The 18,173-nt window shown below is 41.7% G+C and overlaps 2 protein-coding genes and 1 pseudogene across 2 annotated transcripts in view; 2 read left to right on the top strand and 1 right to left on the bottom strand.

Annotated features, from left to right (window-relative positions):
• Positions 1-2,842, top strand: part of LOC127648814 (gastrula zinc finger protein XlCGF7.1-like) — a 53,448-nt gene extending 50,606 nt beyond the window's left edge. The window contains exon 8 of the mRNA XM_052133590.1: positions 1,688-2,842. The gene's annotated coding sequence lies outside the window, so the exon portion shown is untranslated. The remainder of the gene's footprint in view (positions 1-1,687) is intronic.
• Positions 1-18,173, bottom strand: part of LOC127648801 (uncharacterized) — a 309,374-nt gene that overhangs the window by 151,278 nt on the left and 139,923 nt on the right. The window lies entirely within an intron of this gene.
• On the top strand, positions 14,376-14,564 carry LOC127649859 (uncharacterized; annotated as a pseudogene).

Here is an 18,173-nt window from a genome sequence, read left to right as displayed (position 1 = left end):
AGTGAGAGGTGCAGGAGCAGTGAGAGATGCAGTGAGAAGTGCAGGAGCAGTGAGAGATGCAGTGAGAGGAGCAGTGAGAGATGCAGTGAGAAGTGCAGGAGCAGTGAGAGATGCAGTGAGAGGAGCAGTGAGAGATGCAGTGAGAGGTGCAGGAGCAGTGAGAGATGCAGTGAGAAGTGCAGGAGCAGTGAGAGATGCAGGAGCAGTGAGAGATGCAGTGAGAGGAGCAGGAGCAGTGAGAGGCGCAGTGAGAGGCGCAGTGAGAGGTGCAGTGAGAGGTGCAGTGAGAGGTGCAGGAGCAGTGAGAGATGCAGTGAGAGGAGCAGTGAGAGGTGCAGTGAGAGATGCAGTGAGAGGTGCAGGAGCAGTGAGAGATGCAGTGAGAGGAGCAGTGAGAGATGCAGTGAGAAGTGCAGGAGCAGTGAGAGATGCAGGAGCAGTGAGAGATGCAGTGAGAGGAGCAGTGAGAGATGCAGTGAGAGATGCAGTGAGAGATGCAGTGAGAGGTGCAGGAGCAGTGAGAGGTGCAGTGAGAGATGCAGGAGCAGTGAGAGATGCAGTGAGAGGTGCAGTGAGAGATGCAGTGAGAGGTGCAGGAGCAGTGAGAGATGCAGTGAGAGGAGCAGTGAGAGATGCAGTGAGAAGTGCAGGAGCAGTGAGAGATGCAGGAGCAGTGAGAGATGCAGTGAGAGGAGCAGTGAGAGATGCAGTGAGAGATGCAGTGAGAGATGCAGTGAGAGGTGCAGGAGCAGTTAGAGGTGCAGTGAGAGGTGCAGTGAGAGATGCAGGAGCAGTGAGAGATGCAGTGAGAGGAGCAGTGAGAGGTGCAGTGAGAGATGCAGTGAGAAGTGCAGGAGCAGTGAGAGGTGCAGGAGCAGTGAGAGATGCAGTGAGAGATGCAGTGAGAGGTGCAGGAGCAGTGAGAGATACAGTGAGATGAGCAAGAGCAGTGAGAAAAGCAGTAATTTTGTGATTTTTTTAGTCCTCCCCCTTTTTATCTGGGCTTTATGCTGTTGTTTTTTTTTGTTCAGAATGCTCTTGTGTGTTTCATGGATATTTTGTTCACTGTAAGCAATACTGTAAAACGTTTTCTGTTCTATCATACCATGTTTCTACTGTACCTCCTGTAGTAAACGGTAAAGGAAAAAAAAACTGATTTGCTTTTTACTGGAATGCTTTTGAATGTGAACATTACTGTACATGTGGACATACAGTTCCCAACCAAGACATTTAGTGTAAAAACGGTGGATTGCATGTTTTGCATGCAAATACCTGTAAAACTGAAACATAAAAGTCTATGCAGTTTTTGTAATGTCAACAATAGCCAGTATTTTGAATCCTGGTGTACTTTGATTGACTGCATGTACCTTGTGAAGTGAAAACAAGTGTTATTCTTTGACAGAATAATTTCATTTTGAGTCAGATTTCCAGTGTTTTGGTAAAGTTAGTGTGTGCAGAGAATGATGTGTTCTATTTTGAAATGAAGAGTTAGTATATATTTAACAAAATGTGCTTTTGAGAAATTGTGTTTTGTAGGTGTGAGTCTGTGTTAAGAGTTTAGAAAAAGTATCTGAAGTATGGATAAGCGCTTGTTAGCGATTAAAAAAACTGTAAAAGGGGGTGTCCCTAAACATTTGGCTTTAGTCCTGACAGCAATATTAATGCTATGACATTTGTCTCCTTTCAGATTGATTCCTCAGACACAGATGCTATGGTAAACCTGTCTGACAGGACTTTAACAAGCGGGTATACTGGGGCCATTGGCCCTGAGTGGAAGAAGGACATTATTGACTATGTAATTGAACTTTTATGCAGTTGTTGAAATTTGCAGTTCTTCACTTCTGTTCTTTCTTTTATATATATATATATACTATATATATATATATATATATATATAGTGCGATCATTCTACACTCAGCAGTGAGGATAATTCCAATGTTGCAGCAGGTCTGTGATGGACTGAAGTGGTATGGTTTCCTGGACATACTGGCACAACACAGTGAGACCTGCCTGCAGCTCTTTGTACCTGGACACTTGGAAAAATGTTTTAAAATGTACAACCATTGTATAAGATATAGTCTTTTGATGTATCACTTGTTAATAAAATACAAGTTTCTCTCCTGAACTCTTTAGGTTGATGCAGAATTCCTAGAGCTTGCCCTGGCTCCCATATTCAGCATGGAAGGATCACTCCGCCGCAACAGAGAGTGGCGCATCATTAACTTTTTACAGGATTTTATACAAAAGTTGGAGGATGGAGGTGCATGGAGTAACATTTCCTAACATAGAAAGTAGTTTCTCATTTCAATTACTTAAAGTACTGTTGAATTTTATTTATTTTTTTACAATCTTGATTAGAAGAACTTACCACTGCAGAGAAAGAGGAGGGCGTGGGAAACATCAGTTAAAATTCCATCACTGTAAGCAGCTTCTTGCAGTGGCTCACGGGACAAGCACACATCCCACTAATTGCTTCACAAAGAGAGAGCTTTAAAATCCCCATTGAGATTGACCATGATTGTGATGTGCGTTATGGTCATCACAGCACATGTCGTAAATGCTTGTGCTGTCTGCATTACTTTCCCAACGAAACACCTTCAAAACACTTTCTTGAGTATGCTTGCTTAGTTTTCAAAGAAATGTGTTTTACCCAACCAATAATTGTATATAATATAACAGTAAATAATCTGCTGCTATACTTTGTTTGGGGAGACTTATAACACAAACTCTCCAGGCCATGTGTTGGAGAATAATTACTAAATGATGAAAATCCGACTCTTATATAATTTTATTTTTTTAATTAAAAGATTAAAAAACGTGTCTGAATAGTTCATGTGACTTTGATGTGAAGAAATGGTGGTTGTTCTTTTCAAAATCTTACCTTGAGGGTACAACATATCGAGCAGTTGCCTCTCTGAAGACGCAAAGTGCTGTCGATGCATGGTTATTTGTTACAGCATTCAAGCACATTATCTGTAACATATGAACTTGGTGAAACAACCATCCATCATATAAAAATTAGCATAACTGCAATGTTGGAATAAAAACTCCAGTAGCCCTTATCTTCCTGGAGTATCCATCCACTGCTCCAAAAATGGCAATGTTGTACCTATTATGCAAGGATTTGAAACTAAATGAAAATTTTGTGTCTGGATTTCTACTAATACAATGCAAAGAGACATGGGTTTATATTTTTACAGTTATTTTTGCCAGGTATCATAGACAAGGCATAAGCCTAGTCGCAGACTAAAATGCATGATTGAGCCATTTTAACTGCAAGTAACTAGCACTGACATATTTTAAAATATTGTCTCATTATTCCATTGTTTTTTTTCTAAGGCACGTTTTAAAAAAGCTCATTAAATGTCCTAATTTTACTACGGCCTAATCCTGGCTTAATCTAAGCCCTGTCTGTGAAACTGGGCCTTTAACTATTAATATTTCATAAACAAAATAAATAATTATTTCATCTAATGTTAATAAATAAGAAATACTCATAAAATGATATGACAATGGCACAACCTTATTAACTTGTTATTAGTATCCACATGCCAGAGAGACAGGGGCCCTCTCACAGAATATGTGCGGCGTACCACACATCCCAATCCATACATTCTGGACAGGACTCCTATCGAATCCACTTCATGAATTGAAACAGCAACTCTTCTCCACTGAATGTGAATCCCCATGGACTGAAGTCTGCCTTTGACCATTCGGTATCCAGCAGAGGGCATTTCATTTTTAATCTTGGCAACCAATCTATTGAGGCCTTGATCACTGATGTTACTGTATTTTTGTGGAAAACCAAACTCTCTCATTCGTCTACTGACAGTGCAACATGAAACGCACAGATGTTTTGCAATCTAGTGTACAGAGAAGTTTAGTTTGCAAAGTTTAGACAAAGTCTCCATTTCAATGTTATATTTTGGACGCCCTGTCCTGCCAGCCACAGTAGTTACTTCTGTCTGTGGGGTTATACGTTCTATTTGCAGTCTGACAATGGAAAAGAGCTCCTGCAGGGCCTGGATGACTGGTGATGGCACATCAACATGTCTTGAAAGGGTCTGACATAAGTACATTTCTTGACGACATGTACATTTCAGGAAATCAAGATCAACTGGTGGTTTTATGAGAGCTAGTTCTAATTTGGACAGCAGTCTTGAAAGAATCTGAAGTCTCAGAATTTCCTAAGAGCACAAAGACAAATAAGTATCAATAAACAAGCTTTTAAAATAATACTGTTAGTCTATGTTCCACTAATAAAATTAATGACACCTTTATATAATCATAAAAGGGTTCTGTATCCAGGGAATACAAAAAAGACAAAAACATATGAGAGGCTAAGGGAAGGAGCTGAGTGGGCAACATTTCTGATAAAATTATTGAAAATGGGGTCCCTGCAAATGCTGAGGTCATGTGACTCATATCTCTAAAATCTTAAGCAAGAAGTAGCATGTTGTGAGAAAACAACTGACCTGAAGGTAAATGTTAATATCTTTAATAAATTAATGAATTATTTACACTTTAATAAAAAAAATTATTTTTAAACATTTCACGGTGTCTAGCAATTTTTTTTTTATACCATCAAGGGGTGGCTGTGTTACCTTATCTATAAGTAACACTAGCTGGTTATGTAAACATTTGACTACATAACTGAATCACTTATGCAAACTTGGGTCAGCCATTTTAGATCATATGCTCAGGCCGAAATACATCCTTGTATCGATGAAAGAAATAACCATGAACATTAAATTGAAGTTACTGGATTTGGCAATCTTAACCTATAATAACACATCGTAGATGTTAGCATCAACTAATCATATTTAAAGGGCACCTATTATGGAATTTTGAAAATTACCTTTCATGTAGTGTGTAACATAGATTTAAGTGAACAAAAACATCCTGCAAAGTTTTATATATGAAAGTTCACCGTAAAAAAAGTTATTGTCTCTCAAAAGTAGGAGTCGACTCTGAGTCAATTTAATGAATCGTTTTTCCATTGAGTCATTTTCCTTTTCGTTGTGACGTCAAAATGAAAAATTATCAAATTGGCCGCGCCCACTCATTGCGTGCGCAGACACCAGGGAAAACTTGAAAACATCATGTCGACAACAAGATGCTGTGTTCTGAAGTGCATATCAAAAGCGACCTTTTTTTCACTGCCCAGGGACGAGCATGTGAAGAATCAGTGGCTAGAGTTTATATTTACAACTATACCACACAAGTATAGCCCGAACCTTGTGCTGTGTTCGCATCATTTTAATGACAATTGCTTTACGAACATGAATGCTTTCAAGTGTGGATTCGCGAGCCGGTTGATACTGAAGGAAGGTTCAGTACCAAGTTTATTTGGATCAGCTTCCTCCGACGAATCACAACCTGTAAGTATTATTAATAATTGTTGCTTTTATGTGTTTTTTAGCATGCTTAATAAGTATTTGTGTGTGTTGTGTAAGTTACGCTCAGCGCAGCTTCTAGGTCTCCAATGTCAATTTTTTTTAAATATGTGAAATGTTTGTCCATGTTATTGGAGTTGTCATAAAGAATAGAGCAATAACTTGTAGTAATGCAGTGCTTTACCAATATGTTTATGCGTTGGGCTAACGCAAACAATAACTGATTGGGTGTTTACCACCGAACTTTGGGCTATGATCGCTAACATAAATCAACTCAAATTCCTTCTCTGATTTAGATTTTTTTTACTACAAAGCGGTGATGGGCATTCCGTTTCCGACAATCTCTGCACAGAGTATACCAATCGCAACTGACTGGGTCATCTGACCAATCACCGCAGATTAGCGTCACGCAAAGGAGGGGTTTGGAAAAATGAGTCGTTGAACGAATCATTTGGGAGTCGGTGAGCAAATCAGGTAAACATAAATGCATATTATAAGACACAAAAGTGTTTTTTGTCATTGCATGCATGTAAAACTGTTGTTGGGGACTCCCAAAACAATATTAGGAACATTTTAAATGCCATAATAGGTGCCCTTTAACATTTAGATTTGTTAGCGATATTTGTTATTGACCTTATTTAGAGTATGTTAAGTACGTAACATAACGGAGTACGAGGCTGTTAGGGATTGACTTACCGTGTTTTCAATGGCATCCACTGTAAAAAGCTGTATAAAGCTCCTAGATCACTTATAATTTTCCACAGCTTATGTTGTCTGGAGTTTGTCTACTAAAAGATTTTGGAAAGATATTTGATATTGATATGTTTCGTAAGCAGAACAATCCAAAAACATGAAATAAAAGTACAACCCACAGAAGAGATGTACGCCTATCCCTCAGTCTCGCTTTCATTCCCGTTAAAAATCAAAGATGGCGCTGCTGTGAATAAAAAGCTGCTCCATTGCACAAAACATCTTACAGCTACAAGAAATTAAGTAGGAATTTAGAAAGAAACCATACCTCTTTACTATGGAGCCAGAAATATGCCAAAACTATTTGAATTTGAATAGTGTACATTTGAATTATAGACTTTTGAATTTGAATAATAAGTGTGATTTTGCCAAATGTAATATTATGTTGTATTTTAAATAGGTTTGAATTTGAATTTTTTAAACTCCAATCCTGGACATTTCATATATAACCAAATTGAATTGTTTTTTTTTTTTATGGCACAATTTTATAAATATGCATTTTCAAACAGCAAATTTTTGGTTCTGAATTCTTACACTGTAAATATTCCATTTAAAAAAATACAGCTTCAAGTTTTCAAGATGAAGAAGAAATTCAGAACACCAAATTCAATATTCTAAAATTCAAACCACAGAAATTCAGAACTACAGAAAGTGTGTCAGAGATCAAGCTTCCATGTTCCACAGGGAAGAGTAGAGGGTCTCGGAAAAGTCGAACGGAGCATTTTGGCCAATTACAGGTCGAGGTGCAATAATTCTCTGGCGCGAGCGTGATTCAAAAGGTCGCCATTCTGACCATGAAGTGGTTCTTAAACTTTTATGATTTATATTATTCTGATAGGAATCCACATCAGATCCAAGTCAGATGTTATTTCAAACACTTGTTGGTGTTTGTAAGTGTGTTTTGAGCTCAAGACATGAACATCACGAATGATCATTCAGATGTGTGTGATTTAGCAGGCGTGATTACATTATTCGATTAATTTCATGCAAATTGTAGCTTATTGTAAGGCATTTCATTGCTAATTTACACACCGAACTCCAACAAATGTTACAAACACAGGATGACTGTCGTTCTCACATGGAGAGTGCACATCCCTATTGATGTTTAGTCATTATGCCATTTATTTTAGTTTGATTGTCAGAATCATTTTAAACTGAACATTTCACGTGTTCTTGTCATAAATCTTCAAAGTTGCAAAATAAGTTTAAACAAGCAGAAAAAAAGGTTTGATTTTGGGTGATGTTGATTATTGTTAATAATAACAATGTAAAAATATATAAGCCTTTTTACTGTTTCATAATTTTATTAATCATTATGGTCATCATTATGAAGGCATTTCAACGCCATTAATCCGCGCGCGTTGTTGATGCTCGCATGCGCGATAGAGTAAAGCCGCGTGAGGAAAAAGCAAGAACTGAACATTGAATACAGAGGAATTTTCAATGTATTTAGAGACATTGAGTGGGATGAAAAGTCCCAAAACAAAATATGTGAGTTCTTTGTTGAAGGATTGGTTTTGTAATGTAAAAATCTCCTATTCCCCTTCTTTATTTTTATTTTTGATTATTTTACTTATTTTTTTTGTAATTTATTGTTTGGTATGTTGTGGAGAATATGATGTGTAAATCGAATTGTAATCTCAGTCTTTGTTTGTAAATCTTTCAGGTATGACTGCTTTCTGTTGATGTTCATACAAGAATAATACAAAAAAAAACTATAATAAAAAAGGGTAAGTAACCAATGACATTTTAGTTTACAATCAAAAGAGCAAAGCCCACCCCACGACTGCCAAAAATAAAAGTGTTTGAGCAAGCAAAAGCAGCAGATGAGATTAAATAGAATGGGAGACTTTGGGGAATTGTCTTGTCGTGCTGTCAGGCATATCCTCGCAAGCGAGATCTTGTATTGCACGCGAAGATGAGCGACCGTTGGCGCTAGATGTGGGGCGTGTCCAGCGACGCGACAAAGTTGAGAGAAGTTCAACTTTATTCAAATGAAGAGCGACTAACGGAAGCGACAGCCAATAGGAGAGAAGACGGGAGAGCTCACTTGATCCTTCTCTCTGACCGGCATTTGCAGATAAACAGACGCTATGGCAAACAGCACGCCTGGTTTCTCATTCATCTTTGATATAAAGCATTTTATGTACTGATTCCATGAGAATGAGAATGAATGAGAAACAAGGCGTGCTGTTTGCCATAGCGTCTGTTTATCTGCAAATGCCGGTCTGTCTGGGTCCATAAAATCCCCGCGATCTCAGATACACCTTTCCACGCAGTATTTTTCTTAAAAATGTCCTTGTACGTGGGAAAAGACATATCATAGAGCACTGGAAAATTTCTAACAGCAAGAATTAGCCTTTCATCCATCTTTCCATTACTGCAGGAGCTGAGAGAGAGAAGGATCACGTGAGCTCTCCCGTCTTCTCTCCTACTGGCTGTCGCTTCCGTTAGTCGCTCTTCATTTGAATAAAGTTGAACTTGTCTCAACTTTGTTGCGTCGCTGGACACGCCCACATCTAGTCGCCAACGATCGCGACAGCTCGTGTCGCCGGAAGTCGCTGTGCTCTCATTGAAAATGAATGGTATGGAGTCGCTGTCGCGCGATGTCGCTGGCAGTGTGTACGCACCTTTAGACCGGTCACCCGCTCCACTCAGTGTAATCTGTATGGCAGGTGCAATGAACTGTCAGCGCATTTAATTAATCATACCTCACTGAATACTGAACTGATTTTCACACTGAGTTTTTTTGCTGCAAAGGTCATTCATGTAGCTATGATACAGGACACATGGTTCGATGTATTTTAATATTCATAGTAGGCTTAACAGTAATATAATATTCAGATATAAGATATAAAGTGACCAGACGTCCAAAATCAAAATATGTGATGTAGGATATAAGGTATTTTATAAATCACACACTATAAATATGATAAAGAATCAGAAACAGATAGTTGCAGTAAAGATATTTTAATAAGTTGAAGAAACTATTTATAATGATTTGTGACACACACTCTCTCTCTCTCTAACTCTCTCTCTCTCTCTCACACACACACACACACACACACACACACACTCTCTCTCTCTCACACACACACTCTCTCTCCCTCACAAACACTCTCTCTCACACACACACTCTCTCACACACACTCTCTCTCTCACACACACACACACACACACACACACACACACACACACTCTCTCTCTCTCTCACACAGTATTAATGGCCAATTCGCACAGGATAATAAATATAGGTTATCAATAAAACTAGCAGAAGTGGGAGGGGTCATGCGTGTATTAAGTTACATTGCTTCCTGATATCACGTGCGCAAACACAAATAACCTATGTTTATACAACAGGGCCGTTGAATGCTTGTATCTGATAACCGAGAAGCTCTTGTAATTATTACTTTACCCCACCTCTCCATGCCGGGTGAACACCGGCTGGCGCAGTAAACATAGCCTAGCTAACGTTAGCTGGCTACGATTTTAGTACAGTAATATCAAAGATCCTTGCTCCTTCTCAATTATCTGGTAATACTCTATTCACAAAATACAACCAATTTTACGGTAATGTTAAAACTTACTTGTGAAAAATAATCCCCCGGGCCCTATTTGCGATAGTCCGCCGATTAGAACAGGAAATTGCTCCACTGTGCTCTGGCGGCACCTGCAGTAACGGAAAGATGGATGAAAGGCTAATTCTTGCTGTTAGAAATTTTCCAGTGCTCTATGATATGTCTCTTCCCACGTACAAGGACATTTTTAAGAAAAATACTGCGTGGAAAGGTGTATCTGAGATCGCGGGGATTTTATGGTCCCAGACAGACCGGCATTTGCAGATAAACAGACGCTATGGCAAACAGCATGCCTCGTTTCTCATTCATCTTTGATATAAAGCATTTTATGTACTGATTCCATTTATATTTAGTCTTATCCCTCCAAAATGTTTGTTTTTAGTGGCAAGAAAAGAGATTCGCTGTCAACAGCAATGGAATGACATCCGTGAATGTCATTTATAAACGTTACTAGGCAACCAGTAGTGGGAACACCCACTAGTGACTTAAACGCCAGCCACTGGCGACCTGCAGCGACAAAGTTGCTGGCAGTGTGTACGCACCTTCAGGCGAGGCGCATCTCAAACAAGCCTAATATCTATGGTGGCAAGTGTCAATAATGCGCGCAAGGGTTTAAAACGCGTGCGCGATTTCTTCCTTTTTCCTCGCGCGGCTTTACTCTAATGACAGTGCGAGCATCAATAACGCGTGCGGATTAATGGCGTTGAAATGCCTTCATAATGATGACCATAATGATGAATAACATTATGAAACAGTAAAAAGGCTTAAACATTTTTACATTGTTATTATTAACAATAATCAACATTAGCCTACCCAAAATCTAACCTTTTTATGCTGCTTGTTTAAACTTAATTTACAGCTTTGAAGATTTATGACAAGAACATGTGAAATGTTCAGTTTAAAATTATTCTGACAATCAAACTAAAATAAATGGCATAATGACTAAACATCAAGGGATGTGCACTCTCCGAGTGAGAATGACAGTCATCCTGTGTTTGTAACGTTTGTTGGAGTTCGGTGTGTAAATTAGCTTACAGTAAGCCTACAATTTGCATGAAATTAATCGTATAATGTAATCACGCCTGCTAAATCACACACATCTGAATGATCATTCGTGATGTTCATGTCTTGAGCTCATAACGCACTTACAAACACCAACAAGTGTTTGAAATAACATCCGACTTGGATCTGATATGGATTCCGATCACAGAATGAAGCAGAATTACATTAATTATTGAGTTATATGTGCTGCTTACTCTTACGCATACTAATCACTTTCATACTAAATATACTTTATACTAAAACAAATACCAGAGACCACTTAGACAAATGTCTCATGTGCTGAGAATGTGCTAACGTGCTAACCATAAATCATAAAAGTTTAAGAACCACTTCATGGTCAGAATGGCGACCTTTTGAATCACGCTCGTGCCAGAGAAGTATTAACCTCGACCTGTAATTGGCCAAAATGCTCCGTTCAACTTTTCCGAGACCCTCTACTCTTCCCTGTGGAACACAGAAGCTTGACCTCTGACCCACTTTCTGTAGATCTGAATTTCTGCAGTTTGAATTTTAGAATATTGAATTTGGTGTTCTGAATTTCTTCTTCATCTTGAAAACTTGAAGCTGCATTTTTTTAAATGGAATATTTACAATATTTCAGAACCAAATTCAGAACCAAAAATTTGCTGTTTGAAAATATATATTTATAAAATTGTGCCATAAAAAAACCCAATTCAATTTGGTTATATATGAAATGTGCAGAATTGGAGTTTAAAAATTCTAATTCAAACGTATTTAAAATACAACGTAATATTACATTTGGCAAAATCACACTTATAATTCAAATTCAAAAGTCTATAATTCAAATTTACACTATTCAAATTCAAATAGTTTTGGCATATTTCTGGCACCATAATTTACTGTCTGCCATCATCCGATTCTCAATCTTCCCGCTTTCTGTCTGTTCTCATCCAACAAGAGCCAATCACGAGAGATTCAAAGAGATGTAGCCAAATAATACAGGATTTGGTCAGCAGCCAATAACATTTGTTAACAGAAAGGATTGAGCCCCGCCCCTGAGTGTCAAAACTGACTTGTGTGTGTAAAGATTTCAGCTGCGTGTATATAGATCTGCATGCGCGTGTGTAGAAAATAACTTGCGTGTGTGTACAGATCTGCGTGCATGCAGAAAATAACTTGCGCGTGTGTTCAGATCTGCGCGCATGTATGTGGGACTTGTTAATTTGTGTGCACAATCATATTTTTTTGTGCTCGAGTTTGGGATTTGCAAATTCTGCGGTTTACATTTTACCTGCGAGCTGTGTCATGGTACTCACACTGTTGCTTGCTCACTGGGGTTATTAATACAATTATTATTTAATTACTTATTTTTAAACATGATAAACAATCGTATTTTATCTAATTACACAATGAGGATTCATCAACATTATAGACATTACAGTTTTATCATCTGTTAATGCCTGATCTTCTGTAAAGCTGCTTTGAAACGATATGTGTTGAGGAAAGGCGCTAAAAAATAAATTTGACTTGACTTGACTCTACAGTGTCTGTCTCAGTTCAAACTGGGCAGAACACTTCCTCTGAACCTGTTTCAGAAAGTATTGGGATTTATGGTGGTGGCATCGGCCGTCATCCCATTAGGTCTCTTACACATGAGACAACTTTAGTGCTTGCTGAAGTGGCGTGTGCCACAACATGCTTGGCGCCAAGGGCGCATGCGCATCACTATATCCCGCCGCTGTATAGCTGCATTGGTAAAATGGACATCTCCTGCATTTTACCAGTGAGGTGTGGCACAGGGGCAAATTATCAGGCAGAAAATGGTGACTATGGATGCTTCCAACACAGGTTGGGGGGCCGTATGCGATGGCCTCCTGACTTTCGGCACCTGGACAGGTCCGAGGAGGGCGTGGCATATCAACCGCCTAGAATTATCGGCTGTAATTCTAGCCTTGAAGACTTTTCAGTCAGAAATAGCTAACTGTCATGTCCTGGTTCGCTCAGACAACATGACAGTTGTGGCATATATAAACCGCAAAGGTGGAATTCATTCACCGCCACTGTTGAGAATGACACAGCACCTCCTCCTTGAGCGAGCGTCATCTCCTCTCCCTCCGAGCGACATAGGCTGCCTGAATTACGGCGTGGACCTACTGTCACACTAAGGGGTGATACCGGGTGATTGGAGACTTCATCCTCAGATGGTGTTGATGATTTGGGAAATATTCGACAAAGCAGAAATCGACCTATTTTCCTCAGAAATTGAGATGGCCCAACCAGCCATGGTTTCTGTAAATGATAGAGATGCTGTACAGCCCACCATGGGAGATAGGAGGGATCTCCTCTCTCAGGCGCATGTCACAATCACCAGCTGTGGAACCTTGTTTGGGCTGGGGTGCCATGAGAGGTGTTGGTGTAGTGGGCTTAAGCACTGAACTGGTAAGCAGAAGGTTGTTGGTTCGATCCCCACAGCCACCACCATTGTGTCCTTGAGCAAGGCACTTAACTCCAGGTTGCGGAAGGGGGATTGTCCCTGTAATAAATGCACTGTAAGTCACTTTGGATAAAAGAATCTGCCAAATGCATAAATGTAAATTGAACCTGCATCCACAAGATGCCTCTATGCACTAAAATGGAAAGTTTTCACTGACTGGTGTCTCTCGTGTAGTAAGGACTGCCAGTAACTGCCAGTAAACTGCCCCATACACAGAAATACAAATATTTCTTCAAGAACGATTAGACGCAGGACTCACCCCATCAACGCTCAAAGTGTATGTGGCAACCATATCTGTGTATCACGCACATGAACCGGCGCCTCTATAGGCAAGCTTGATGTAATCATAAAGTTCCTAAAAGGAGCAAGACGATAAAACCTTCGGCCAGCTACAGTCCCGACGTGGGACCTAACGTTTCGCCCTAAAAGCTCTCGCAGGGCTCCCCTTTGAGCCTTTGGACTCTGTTGATTTGCGAATGCTTTCCGTTAAGACCGCACTACTGCTGGCTCTGGCCTCAGTAAAACGGGTCGGTGACCTACATGCGTTATCAGTCGACAATTCTTGTCTGGAATTTGGCCCCGGTCTTTCAAAAGCCACTGTCAAACCCAGGAAAGGCTATGTACCCAAGGTCCTAACCACACCCTTCAAAGCGCAGGTGGTTCACCCTCAGGCCTTCTTCCCTCCTCTATTTAATTCAGATAAGGAACAATCATTGCATTTTTTATGCCCTGTGCAGGTGCTACATACAAATGTTGAGCGTACTTGCCAGTTCAGACTGTCTGATCACCTCTTTATATGCTATGGAGGATGCACAAAAGGAATGTCTGTCTCCAAGCAAAGACTTTCTCACTGGATTGTCTATGCAATTACCCTGGCTTGCAAATCGCAGGGTCAGACTTGCACAAATGGTGTTAAAGCACATGCAACGTCAAGTGGACTTAAGTCGTAAGGGAACGTCTCGGTTACGTACGTAACCTCGGTTCCCTGAGACGAAGGGTACCAGACATTGCGAACACTAGCTGTACCACAAGCCTCAGAGTTTTTGAGGCACGAGCAATGCGATCCTTGTTCTCAGTCAGAAATTTTGAGGAAATGGTGTCTGTGCACCTATTTTACCGAGGTTACGTATGTAACCGAGACATTTTTGGCTTGGAAATGTGTTTCAAAAGTTTTGTCTTCCTATCCACGATGATGAGTTTTGATGCTTTTTTATTAACAGGAATCAGGCACTGAGAGATCATTTTGTTCATAGCTCTATGCTGTTGATGAGTGTTCTGTATTGTTTTTGCCAATATGGAGGAAAAGGGTATGTTCGGAGTGGTGCGTTTAGGAAGTATAACATTAGACAGTTGTTAACCAAAGGTGTTAAAATGTTTTTTGTATTAAACAAGTTTAGAAGAGATGTGGTTTAACTACTGTAAATTCATAATGCTGTTGGGAGTTTGACTTTTTTGTTGATTTTTTTTTAAGTGTTCAACGGTATTATTTGGATGTTTCTAAGCAGCTAGATATCTCCAGTAGCTTCTGTGGTCACGGACATGTTGCGTAACCATTGAAGCAGTGTCATATGTCCGCCATGACAGACATTTTTTTTATTTTTATTAATGTTAGTAGTTTCTTGGATTATTTTAGCTCAAAGGAATCTCCAAGTTGTGTTGATTTGTAGCACCTGTTGATTATCGAACAAATGGTAATGCCACAAAAGAGTGACAATATTCAATAACATTTTTCGGTTTTCGGCTAAATGTAGTTTGTTGAATACGCACTGGGAGAACTTTCTGCTCTGATGTAAATGTAGCTTGAACATTAAAGCCTACAGATATCAACAAAGAAAAACGACTCGGTTACTAACGTAACCTCGGTTCCCTGAGAGGAGGGAACGAGTATTGCGTAAGTAGCTTACGCTATGGGAAAACTCCGTTTCTCGAGAAATATTGAAGTCTTTATGTAAAACGCATTGCAGATGCACAGCAGACAGCAATGAGTGAGGCAGCTCGGTCATTGGCTGTGCTGCAGCAACTTGCTTGAACCAATGACGAGGCGACTCTGAACGCAGCGACCATTGGTAGCGTGCTTCGCTTCAGCGCTCAGAGCCCGCCAAGATGGGCGTGGCTTAGGGCTTTATATTAGAGCCCGTCATGAGAGTTCTTTAGGTTCAATCGACTGAAGCGAACTGACCAAGCACTAGCACGGCAGCTAACGCAATACTCGTTCCCTCCTCTCAGGGAACCGAGGTTACGTTAGTAACCGAGTCGTTCCCTATCGAGAGGTCTCTCCTATTGCGTAAGTAGCTTACGCTATGGGAACACCATGCAAAATGCTGTGCGTGCTGACTTCGCTCTATAAAGCCAGAGGCAGATGCCTGAGCCTTAAAGCAAAGTGATTATTCCACGAGCCAGCCAATGGCAAGCTACATAATGGGATAGTATAGAGCACCTTCCAAGGTGGTCCATGGTGGGGTGCTCATAGTACAAACAAAAGCACATATCTTATGTACTGAGTTTTTTATGTACTGATATGCATAAAAAATCCTTTAAGTCAGTCAGAGACGGACCTATAAGGGAGGAGATAATGCTCAGCATATACATACTCCAGTCCATTCTATAGTCAGGCTGATAGAATGTTGGAATGCAATGAGGGGACCTGTAGGTTATAAAACCTGATAAATGTCGAAGGTGAGGCCCAGCCTGCTGCCGCTGCAAATATCTTCAATGGGTATCCCACTTTCGACCACGCCACGAGGAGGCCATGCTCCTCGTAGAGTGAGCTTTGGCGCCTAAGGGGCATTGAAGGCCCTTGGCTTCATAAGCCAGCGCTATAGCATCCACTATCCAGCGCCAATATTCTTTGCTTTGAAACTCGCGAGACCTTTAGTGCGGCCGCCAAAGCATCACGAATAATTGTTCCGTCTGTCTGAACAGGGCAGAGCGTTCCAAATATACTCTGAGCGCCCTGACCGGGCAGAGTAAATTAGCGTCGCCTTAGTCTGCTGGGGGCGATAGGCTGCCAGAGATATCACCTGTACTCTGAAGGGTGTGGAGAGCACTTTAGGAATATACCCGTGCTTTGGCCTAAGGACAACTCTGCAGTCGTTAGGTCCAAATTCCAGGCAAGCAGCTTGATGACAGCGCGTGCAGGTACGCCCACTCTCTTGACTGAGGCGGCGCCAGCAAGCGCAGTTTTGAGCGAGAGATGTTTAAGGTGCACGGTTCGGAGAGGTTCGAGCGGGGCACTCTTGAGTGCGTCCAGGACCGTGGCCAGGTCCCAGATCGGCACCGAGGGGCGAGGAGGGTTCATCCTCCTAGCGCCTCTTAGGAAAGCGAATGATTAGGTCGTTTTCCCTAATGAGCGTCCTTTATCAGGATTGTGTGGCCGCTATGGCAGCCACATAGACTTTGGCGTGGAGGGTGTGCGGCCGCCTCCAGCAGCTCTTGCAAAAAAGGCGAGTACACTTGGTATCTCGCTACGATTTGGGGTTCAAGCTCTTGGTATCACACCAGTCACTGAACACTTTCCACTTTTGGGCATATAAGCGCCTCGTAGAGGGCGCTCGCGCCTCAGTGATGGTTCTCAAAACTCCACTGGGGAGGTTCTCGGGAACACGTTGAGGGGCCATGCATGGAGGGCCCACAGATCGGGGCGGGGATGAAGAATCATCCCGTTGGCCTGCCTGAGGAGGTCTAGCCTCAACGGAATCGGCCATGGGGCAGATTGCATCATCTGCATCAGTTCTGAAAACCATGTCTGGTTTTTCCAGAGTGGGGATACCAGGAGCACTGCACATTTCACTTCCCTGATCCGACTGATGACCTGAGGTAGCATCACGATCGGGGGAAAAGCATACAAGGGGCGGCTCGGCCAGACTTGGGCGAGCGCGTCCCTGCTCTTTGAGAAGAAAAGGGGGCAGTGCGCATTTTCCCTGGAGGCGAAGAGGTCGACCTCTGCCTCACCAAAGGTTTGCCATAACCACTGAACCGTCAGGGGGTGGAGAGACCATTCTCCTGGGAGAACCTTGTCTCTAGACAGCATGTCCGCTCCCTGGTTCAGGGCACCTGGCACATGCGCTGCTCTCAGCGAGCGCAGGTGGTGCTGTGACCATAAGATGAGCTCCCTGGCCATAGAGTGCAGGGAGCTCGACCTGAGTCCACCCTGGCGATTTATACACGAAACTACCGTCATGTTGTCCGTTCAGACCAGGACGTGTTCGTTTTTCAGGTACGGAAGCAGGGCTCTGAGAGCCAAGGCGACCGCTTTCATTTCCAGACAGTTTATATGTAGGCGCTTTGACCAAAAGCCGGAGACAGGCCTGCCCTCGTAAAGGGCCCCCCATCCTATTTTAGAGGCTTCTGTCGTGATCATTTTTCTCCGCGTATTCACGCCCAGACTCACGCTGGTTTGATACCAGTTGACGGCTTTCCAGGGCGTCAGGGCTTTTATACAGCCGTGATTCGCTCTGATCAAAAAGGGGCCCGAGCGCCACGCGTGAGTGGGGACACGGCTCTTGAGCCAGCGCTGGAGAGGACGCATGTGCAACAATCCTAGCTGGAGTACAGCTGATGCCAAGGACATGAGACCGAGCATTCTTTGAAATCGTTTGACGGTGCGCGTACCATTCTGAATGATGTTGCAAGGCGTCGAATAGAGAGCGCTCTGATGAGAGGCGACTGTCATCTGCACTGAGTCTAGCACTATTCCCAGAAAAGAGATATTCTGGCTGGGGGATAGCACGCTCTTTGCAAAATTGATTCTCAGACCCAGGCATTCTAGATGGCTGATAATCCAAGATCTGTGCGTCGTTAACTGACCCTCTGATTGTGCTATGATTAGCCAATCGTCGAGGTAATTCAGTATTCACACTCCCCGCTGTCTCAGGGGGGAAAGTGCCGTGTCCATACATTTCGTGAATGTACGGGGGGCCAATGATAGGCCGA

This window comes from Xyrauchen texanus, chromosome 9, assembly GCF_025860055.1.
Source record: "Xyrauchen texanus isolate HMW12.3.18 chromosome 9, RBS_HiC_50CHRs, whole genome shotgun sequence".
In the NCBI taxonomy this organism is placed as follows: domain Eukaryota; kingdom Metazoa; phylum Chordata; class Actinopteri; order Cypriniformes; family Catostomidae; genus Xyrauchen; species Xyrauchen texanus.
This window is presented reverse-complemented; position numbering and strand designations above follow the sequence as displayed.